The sequence below is a fragment of the Varroa destructor genome, unplaced genomic scaffold (assembly GCF_002443255.2).
Source record: "Varroa destructor unplaced genomic scaffold, Vdes_3.0 BEIS01000004.1, whole genome shotgun sequence".
Taxonomy (NCBI): Eukaryota; Metazoa; Arthropoda; class Arachnida; order Mesostigmata; family Varroidae; genus Varroa; species Varroa destructor.
The window spans coordinates 31477194-31487632 of record NW_019211457.1 but is presented as its reverse complement, the minus strand read 5'-3'; the positions used below and the strand labels follow the sequence as shown (position 1 = coordinate 31487632).

The 10439-nt window shown below is 42.2% G+C and overlaps 1 long non-coding RNA gene across 6 annotated transcripts; it reads right to left on the bottom strand.

Annotated features, from left to right (window-relative positions):
- Nucleotides 1-2705: 2705 nt before the first annotated feature.
- LOC111248872 (uncharacterized) lies at nt 2706-8758 on the bottom strand. 6 transcript variants are annotated; one of them, XR_015326956.1, is made up of 6 exons: nt 8405-8758; nt 7654-7791; nt 7357-7526; nt 4927-6060; nt 3428-4418; nt 2706-3130 (listed from the first exon to the last, which is right to left on the bottom strand). It is a non-coding gene; the product is annotated as an uncharacterized LOC111248872 (long non-coding RNA). The 6 variants fall into 6 exon arrangements; XR_015326954.1 differs by having other exon boundaries at nt 7357-7791; XR_015326955.1 differs by having other exon boundaries at nt 7357-7712.
- Nucleotides 8759-10439: the final 1681 nt, after the last annotated feature.

Here is a 10439-nt window from a genome sequence, read left to right as displayed (position 1 = left end):
TCACTCGACGTAGCATCAACAACGCCGAGAGCCGGAGTATGAAACCTGTGCTGCGTTCGTTCACCGTCGTGGTGGTAATCGCGTTGGAGCTTTCCTTGTGACATGCCTATCACGTAAGCAGCGTATGAAGAGACCGTTGGGTATGCCAGGATACGCTCGCGACGTTCATGTTAAATAGATAGAATAGTGGGCAACGGGCGACGTCCACAACGTTGTGTATAGTTATATACAGAGCATTTTTAAAAAAGTTGCTGGAGCCCGTTCTGTTAATTTTATTCATATAAAATAGAATGTAGCAAAAGAGCTGGTTACATGATTATTTTCTCTACCTATCTCAGCTAAACGTTTCATATTGCCGCACTCGAGATGATAATAAATGCGCAGCTACTGAAGATAGCCCCGTCGAAATTCCCCAAAATTATGACTATATATAGTTTCTGAACAAACAAAAACAAACAAAAAAAAAACAAATTTTTTTTCATTCACACCGATCGGTCGCTTTAGAACATATATCAATATTCTGATAAACACGAAGATATAGAGTATCTTAGCCAGCGCGTATTTCGTAACTTGTGGAACACACGACCGGTTTTCTCTTCCATTGCAGTTACGCTTCGACAATTGCATTATATTAAGCTCGAGATATGAAAAATCAAACTTCTAAATTCACTGAGAAACGTACGCTTCCAAAAAGCTGCTTCGCCCCGATGATTTTAATGCATAGTAATTGTTATAGGATTATGAATTTTCCATCTTATTCGAATGATGTGCTTCAGATATTTGTGGGGTACGCACGCCCCACATATTCCACATAGAAAATCAAGCTAATACGCTGAGTACACGAACAGTGGCTCACCTAAAATTAATATCGGGACATGGGGGCTGTTATCTAGCGGAGAAAAGTTTACTATCAAGCATCGCAAGAAGATCCACTATCAAGAAATGCCCCTGATGATAGAGGTTCAGGAACTATCTATGTAGGCATTTTCTTTCTTTCTAAGTAGAATATAGGGATATAACTAGCATAACGTGATAAAATACTCATTGTTTCATCTCGTAATTACGATCAAAATTATATCCAAATGCTTTACATTATATAGACTGTATATTATGCAGGTGGTATACACATACTTAGAAATGGAAAGGGTTAATAGCTTGATTTTACCAATGTCACATAGTGGCCTTCCTATTTCGGTGCCTTCGAATGACGATCTGTCTGTGCATCCGAAGCCAAAGTCTTTTTTCCTTAATGAAATTTTTGCCCTTTTACGCATGAAAATGTATGCCATACACAGTTTTTTTTTTTAATTACATCGCAAAGTTCTCCACACATTTTATTATAGTGATAATCAATTCCAATTTGCAAATATACTGTGCTTAACTAACTGACTCTCTTTAACCCACACTCTAGGCCCTAACATACGCTGATTCTATTACACAACGACTGAGACGCGGCGTGAATATAAAAAAAAAATACACCGCCACCGATGGCCTATAGTTTCGTGTAGAAACGTTAGAAAAGCCGTCAGCAATGTGCGTATGATCTAGAATTAGAGAGATAACGCGAGACAGGGCATGGGAGAAGAGACAACAATTGACCCTCCACCATGATGAAAGCGGATACTGAAGTTCGCTTCGATATGAAATATTTGCCAGAAAGGAAACAGTCGACAAATTCCGCAGTGGCCACCAAGGGGCAAAGGTTTCTAGCAGACGATAAAGCTGAAAGGCTATGCCCGAATGGCTTTGCTAGCCCTTAAAATGAAACTGTCTGAATCCTAGAATAACTCTTCCTTTTTTTTTCTACTTCTCTATTTCATCTGCTTTACTCTTTTGCCAACTCGGCTGCTCTGTCCCGACGGGACGCTCAGCCTATGCACGCGGCGGTCCAAAATCGTACTGGCTGACGCGAAATAAGAGAACGTTTTGCCTAGAAACATTCACATACGTAAATAAGGCTGGGGTGCTAGGTTAGCGTGTCCGTGAAGCATAGTTATGTGTGAAGCGTACACGTACAGCCACCGACACCTCATAAGCCCGCAAGGGGGCAAGAGCAATTCGGTCGCAAACGTATTCGCTAGATTAATCTTTGTCTTCCAATTATTCTAAAAAATATGCATCGAAAAAAGTTGCTAAAGAACGGCGTACGTTATAGCCAGAAAAAAAAAAATATTTTTGTACGGAAAAAAAGTATGCAAGATGTCACCAACCCATGTGTGATATGTGATAAATGACTACCTATAGGTGAAGTTAATATAAGTAATACTAGCTTTACTCATCTACAGAAGTGTGCAACATTTTTATGGCAACCGAAGAAGATTACTCGACAATATTATTAACAATTAATAATAATCATACAACACAACCGACGTACGATTAGAACATATATCTCTATATATCTAGAAATCGGTTTTGAAAATTGTGTTTGATCTTCCTACACGTAGGCTAAAAGGAGAACATATTAATAAATAGAAGATGTCCGATTAATCCTTGTGTCATCTTGAGACGCACAAACATTTTTTTTACTGATGTTCAATTTTACTGATATGACCGGGAACAAGTTGAGCAAGCTGGTTCGAAAACGGTTGAAGAACGTACAACCCATAAAGTTTAATTTTTACACTAAAACACAATTCACTTCGTCAGCAAGCGAACAATGATACTTGCCCCTTATAGCAATGACAAACATTTAAAAACATCGACGTATCGTTCACGCTGTCCATTTATTGAGTTTCTTATATCTATATCGAAGCTAGGATTAGTAGATTAGCTAGATATGACGGAACTTCAACAATACAATGGGTTAGGTCACTGCTACGTGGTCCTGTAGTAACGCGTGTTGATTGTAAGAGATAAACTCCCCCAGCACAATATCACCGCCATGATTTAACACCATTTAAACTGACTCATTCCATACCATAACTGAATAAGAGGAGAAAACAGTGTATGCGAGTTATTTAATGAAGCAATTAAAGCACGGCAACAGCGCGACGTCCTGCATGAGTCTGGCCGAGGGCTTACGCTCGACGACAAGTTGCCATGAGCTTTTCGTGTGTTTTGTCAATGTGCCTTTATTGCAATGTGTTTTCATGGCAAGCGACAAAAAAGCCTTTCGTAAAACGCGTGTATTCTGCAATAAAAATAAGTTCGAAACTAGCAATCTGTTGTAGGCTAGGAAGACATTTCCACAAGACAAAGAATCTTACTATTATGATGAAGTGTGGCACGCCACTTAATTTCGGTATCTTAATATATTTTCGTTAGTATCTCCCTCCTTGCTTACCCACAGTTACAAGTCCTATAGTAACCTTGTAAATCGTTTTGTACCCTTCATAGTCTAACAACACACGCATGTCATTGTTATTGAATATGCGAATATATAGTAGTTAAGATCACGCCGACATTCGTTATGATATGTGGGTCTTACCTTTCTCACTCGCCTTCTTGGTTTCTGTTAACTCCCGCCCGGACGTCAAGGTCGTCCACAATGAGCCACAGCGAAGCAAGTTCAAACTAAAGTAGAGGAAGTTCGTTGAGTGCGACCTTTTGCTCGGATTAAATATTTCCCATTTTATGTCCAGTATCTCTGTTAGGCGTTCCATTAGACGATTATTCCCGTTGTTCACCTCTGGCCGCTCGTTCTCGGCAGCCTGAATCTCGAACAAAGGAACGACGTGGGAACGACCGCACCGGCCTATGGGCTTGTGCACTGGAACATTCCGGCGTAAAGAAAACGGGGGATTTAGTTAAGGATTTTGTTGGATCCCGATAGGATCTGATTAAAGCTGTGAACGTACGTCGCTGTGAATGGCTGCGTGTGTTCGTGTATGTGAAACTGGACTCATCATTTAAGCTATCGCCGGTGAGTGCTGCTTCTATTAGTGACGGAAGCAGCAAGGTGTTGGCAATGCTGGGTATGCTGCATCTTCCAATTAGTTCGTACTGGTGCCCCCTAAATCCATCGACCGGGATGGGGGCGTTAGTACGGGCCTATACTGTTCGTTATGGTTTTTTTGCAGTTGGTGCCACCGTTTATGGTTTTCGTTCTCTTGGTAAATAAAAGCTAGACCTAGATGATGATGGTTTTGCTGGTCCTGGCGGTGTTGCATCTTCAACGAGACAAGTAAGACCATTTGAAGGCACCCAGTTGGTGCAGGTAAAAAAGCTAGCCGTGGCGATGCCACCAAGACTGGTAGGCTCCTTCGCAATGCTCAGAGAAGTGCGAATACTGCAAAGAAGACAACTCCGTTTTACTCTATTCCCTCCATGGCTCAGGAAGAAGAACGCAATCACAATTTGTACAGGCTGCTTGGCCCTTATGCGACAGGGATCGCAAGAAAAGGCTAAGAAGGTCCTGGGGGATCTCTCCTAGTAGTCAGTAGTGAGCGTCTGTGTGAGCCGTAATCTCGCATACACACCTTAAAGAGAAAAATATAAAAGGGAGGAATCTGATGAAAGAAGGAGACAGTTGGTTCAAGATCAGAAATTGCAGCAGGCACGACCAAACCGTTCTGGGTCGACCATATCGACTACACTAAGCCGGCAGCGGGAAACGAAATTAAAGAAGAAAGGCCTTTATCAAAACAGTAATATTCAAAGACCGCCAGGCGGCTGCCATTTGCTTTGTCTTGCCTTTAGCCATCCTAGCCGTTATTTGCTTTTCCTACATGCTTCGAATGTAGACTGGAACAGAGATCCCTACATGTGCTGGAAGCACAGGCAAATCGACGTAGTAAACTGTGCCATCTATACGAATAGGAATACGAAGCGACGCGGTAACCTGCAAGGCTTGCCACCAGTGTCAGGACCGGCCTCAGCCTTCTACTCGATTTTTGCGCCAGCCAACGAAGTTCGGATAGGGTTGGGTCGAGTATGGATTTTCAATTTAATCCCAGACGATGACATTATCTCAAAACTCTTTCTTACTTTTCTAACTGCGAGCCTGCCGTATAGTTCTCTCGCTGTTTGCCTTGATCCACCTTTCCCTCCGACACGACTCGGCGACTCATGGCACCGAATCCGCTGGTGTCATTGTAGTCACCGTAGCTGCCGCAGTTCAATTGCTGCTAACACCGTCAACACCGAAGAACTCCACCCCAGTTGATAACTGGAGATAAGAAGGAAAGAAAACCGGCAAAATGCGTTGTGCTACCCAAAAAAGAAAAGGAAGAAATAGAGCGGGAACGGGAATCAGCAAAGCCGAGTCGCATAGTGTGAATCTCTTGACATGGGGCGACAAATTGATTAGTTATATAGCCGTGCTGCCCCTGTAAGCGCAGAGCAAAACACTGACACACATACGCACACACCCACACCCACATAAATTTACTACTTGCGTCTAGAAACTTGCTAATGTGCCCATTTGTGAAAATCTAAAGAAAACCGATAGTTCGTTCGTTTGTGGACATCAATAACTGTTACGTGAGCCTGATCGCTGCAGGTTTTTGCGGTCGCTCGTTGAACCTATCGCAAAACTTGCCTGCTCAATTCATTTATTCCCTCTCTTATTATCAGATAAGCAACCTTTGGACACTTCTCACATACTATTATTCTTATTATCATCATTTTCACACTCTGAATTATTGCCGCATCGCTAATTTATTCTGATATATCATATATACAGCCCCCAATTGGAAATAATGGATTGCTCCCTTTTTTCTGGCATCCCACCCTATTCTCGGTTCCTTCGGTGCAGGCACGAGCGTTTGACCGAATCACCACCACTGCTATTGCCAGTTAACTACTTTTGAAACTGAACCGAAGCCAAGGCGCGAATGCTACTCCATGAAAACTCCCACTCAGAAAACCACCAGTTCGGATTTGGTGTCCCTTTCGTGCAGGCGCATCTGCTGCTCTGCTTCGCGGCCTGCTGGGTCGAACCGATGTTCTGCCCAACCGTTGCAGTGAATACCTCATTACGGCCTACCCTCTTACTGGTGCGTTTTAGATCTTTGCCACCCTCAATGACTTCTTCCTTGGGACCCGACCCGTCTCAGCTATTTTCCATAACGTCGTACTTCTACCGAATGCTGATATTCTCATTTAGTAGCTCTCTTTGTGCTAAGACCAAACAGTAAAAACAAGAACGGTGAATGAAGAGAACCTTAGTGCCGTTGACTCTGACCTATGTTCTGAGGGAGCTTAAAGCGTAAAAAGAGGTTTGCTAAAAAAAAAAGGCAAGAGAGCTAAGCAGCAAAATGTTAGCTTTGCGCTTTTTTACACTAGATACTTCAATATAGCAGGCTTGATTCAAAAGAAAGGAGCTTGTCAGCGAAATTGTGAGGGACAATGTAACCGATATAGGTTTGACGGTGTTTCGAGGTCTTCGCGTGTTCGGGCACACGCCATGAACAGAACTGAGCCTCAGACTCTCCGATAAAAAATGACTTAGAAAGAAAGAACAACGAGAATACAAGTAAGGTAACGAGAAGTTAGCTCGTGAGGTGAATTCCAGAACACGCATGGGGTGAAGAAGGATTCAAACAGGAGGGCTCGACAACAGCATAAATCTATGGGGCAGATTTTGTTAGATCAACTGCATTCAGAGCGTAAAAGGTGATAAGGAAGGGACGATGACAATATCCTAGAGAACATCCTAAAGCGCAAAAAAAGGCTACGGAAGGCTAGCTATCGGCGCCTGTTGAACGACAGTCGAATTAGTTTAAACGCTAATTAGTCGGCCTATAGGTTATATAGAAGCACAATAAATGAGGCAGTAAAGTGAGATTTATGAAGGCAGCTCCAGCCTTCGGTGGTGTAGTAAAACATGAGTAAAACGGGAACGAAAGTAAGTTTTCACTAGATCTCGATTTATCCAGACGCTTTTGACTCGCGTTCATCATCGTACGGCCTCCATTTACTTCGGCGAGGTGAAAAAGGCTCAGTAATGAGAATGAGCTGTTGTCAGCAGCGGGCCAAACTTTACCATCATCAATAGTAGCTTCGAAGCTGCGGCCGTCACCCATGCCAAGGGTTCCCACCTCTATGCGAGCCGCGCTTGTCGCTCCCCAAATACTACGCCTATACTATATTTAAGTATATGTCCGTATGACTGGATGGGCCTGTTTGCGAGAATAGAGTCTATTATAGGCTAAAAGGCTGGCATCCTCCTTTCTTCTTATTGGCATCGGCTACTCTTAGTGGAACCAGTGAGGTACTGGATATCAGGTAATCTGGCCGGCTCCAGGTGCCAACACACAGAGAAGTTCCTCTGCTCTTCTTTATGTTATATATATATATATATGTTTTTCTCATATATATATATATATATATATATAAGAAAAGGAGACATGCGAGAGATAAGCGAACTGAAATCGAAACGAGGCTGGCATCTCACAGCGAAGCCAAGTAACTCACCTCACCAACCGGCTACAACCTCCGGATAGCAAAGCGAGGTAGCCATTACTGTAGCACCCTGAAAAGGCCTCTGTGGTATCAGCCTAGGTAACGGGAAGGAAGTGCAGGGTGTGTGAAAAGAACGCCACAGCAGCGGACGGTAGGCCGCTTTCTATAGGTTAATAATATACCTGTAAAGCAGGTCGAAAGAGCAGGCAAGATCCAGTTAGAGCGCCGCTGACGGGTTCAACAAAACTCGATGTGTTTACGGTGTTATCGCCTCCCAGCGCAGCGCCAGCAACGCTGCGCTGAACCAACCTTATACTGTTGGCGCTCTGCTTCAATCTGGTCCTGTCTCGTAACGGCCGTCTCGTTGTCTAAAATGGACTCTTTCGTGTTAAGGCGGGGGTGTATCACAGTGGGTGAACGCGGGTTGCTGTCAAAAAAAGGCAGTAACTAAAAAAGAAAGTCGTGCTAGATAAGAAAAAAGTCAAGGGGAGAACTGCTAGAGAACGAAAGTGAACAGTAGGGGCAAATAGGGCCCGTTAAAGATACTATTAGGTTTAAGGCCGGCGAAAGGCGATGCCAACGAAAATAACCGTATATTGTGCGTGAATTGAAGGCAGTTGGTGTTTTACGATGCGTAAGTCAACAAATATATAGAGGAATATAAACGTTCTTTGCTTCAGCAAGAATAATAAAAATAGTAGTAATATCAATAATGGTAATAATAATAATAATCAAGTTCAGCGTTGCGTAACAAGAACTAAGTATACAAGTACAAGTTGGACGAGGCCATACAATAAGAAAACGTTTACTTGAGGGCACACCGTAGATGCTTATCATTTATGGAACGTGAAAATTAAGTTAGCATCGAAGATCGCTCTCGAGAGGATCAAAAGAAAAAGAAATTTTGCCATCATCATCTGTCTCTGAAAAACACCATTCTGATGAACTGTAAAGTTGTCATAAAAACTAAGCGGTTGATTAAAGACAGACGATACATCGGCTCGTCGCTGTAACTTCTAAACCGGAACCCGGTTGGAACTGACAGCTGTTTCTTACTTACAATGCTGATCGCACCAATATAAAAAACTGATCCGAACGAAATATTACTGGTATATGCTGTTAATCAGTGATCACCACCGTGAAGCTGACAGGAAAAGTGCAACTTCTCATTTTCGAATCATGGAACTTCATAGATAACGCAGGTGTACAGACAACATCGCCGTTTGGAAGTATTACGCCTTTTTCGGCGATACGACTCTCGTCTAACAACAATTTCCGCGGCTACAACAATCAATCGGCCACAAAACATTGTCATAATGTAACCACACGACGGAGAGTTATGGCCAAGTTAGGAAAAATATCCCATTGTCGACGACTGCGTTTTCCACTGTGAAAAACAGTCTCGCGCCTAATCAGTGAAAGGTTCTATGCGACTTATTTACAAGGCTAAAAAGGGCTGATACGCTTGCAGATAAAATTATGGACCTTGCTTTTCGTATAATCGCTATTTCTGTAGGAAGCCTTGTAACACAGTAGCAACAGCACGAGAGAGGCCCCTAGTGTCATCTGACTATATTTCTCACTCGCTTTTTTCGGGGAGCAAACGATTGCCCTCACTACATGCTTAACCGCATCTCTCGACCTGCTCGCAGTACGCTAAAGAGGCTCACAAGCTTGCCAATTCCGAATGTTCAGTTAGGACGTGGGCAGAGACTATCAACCTTTGCCACAGCGCTCCACGATAACAAAAAAAAAGAAAGCCTTCATAATTCTTCATCTTTCCATTGGCTTTCTTAGTGTTTAAGTGCGATAAAAACACAAACCTTGTTGGACAGATTAAAACCGGTTAGTAACGCTAAAGGCACTGAACCGTGTATATGATCACCCTGTCCATTATAAGGTACTTTATAATTCGTGTTCACCTATTTCCTACGGGGTCAAGTGTAGTATAGCCACAGCGTTAGAGGTCCAACCCCTCACGATGACATATATCATTTCTTGACATGCGCTAGAAGTGTACCTCTTGATGGTCATGTTTATATAATGTAGCCAGAGTCGTTGTGGTTGCAACTTCAATTGGCGACTTTGACTGCTAACTACTAATCTTCAAAATATTGTTTCATAAATCCAGAGATGACCTCGCTAAAGTGTCACTCAAATACGCTGTGTACAAAAAAAAAAATTGAATTTTAAGTTGAAGGCAATAAATTAATGCAAGAAATGCAAAACACGTATTGGTAGAACTAACCGTTCGAACCTATGTGGACGATCTCAATAGTTATTCTTTATTTTTTCTCTAAGATAGTTGTTAATTGCCATTGAGCAATTTGCCTCATGGAAGTTTTCCTTGGATTTGTCAAATGCTACGTAAGAATCTGTAGAAGAACAATGTAAACCCTTCGATTGAAGAAAGCCAACTTATTTGTGAAACGGTTGAACATAAGCGATCGAAAGATTGCTGCATAATTTGTTACGTTTTTTAATAAGATCGGAAAAAAATAGTGTATTATGAATTGTTGCTATTCACTAAAACAGTTAATTCCAACAATTTATTGTTGATTTACAAACAACAACTAACAAGTTATTAAAAAAATCCATCGGAATTACTGAATAGCAGGAATAACCATGACAATGCCAGACCACATCCATGATTTTGTTCCACCAGACGCATCTGTGCCGGTCCTTGCAGAGCTCCCTTAATGATGTTCATTTTGTTCCAATGGAAAAATGCAAAAATCATCCCTTGCCAAGAAGCTATAGAGGTTCTTCAGCGATCGAATTATGAACAGAATGACAGAAGGCCGTCAATCAAAATGGCGCATATCTAGTTTAATAATATTATTTTAAAACATAAAAAGATCTGGGTTCGAAGCCAATCGATATCTTTTTCGACAACCCAATATATATGCATCGAACTTATATACACACTAGCAGAGAGCTACAAACGGATCCATACTCCATGTCGAAATGCATTACACGGTAAAGCCAGCCAACCAGGTTGACGTGCTGTCGTCTCCGACATTAGCGCTCAGTGAAGCCCGCCATTACTGGCACTGTTGTAGCTTCTTCGGACTTTGTTCCTTTTTGTCACGATA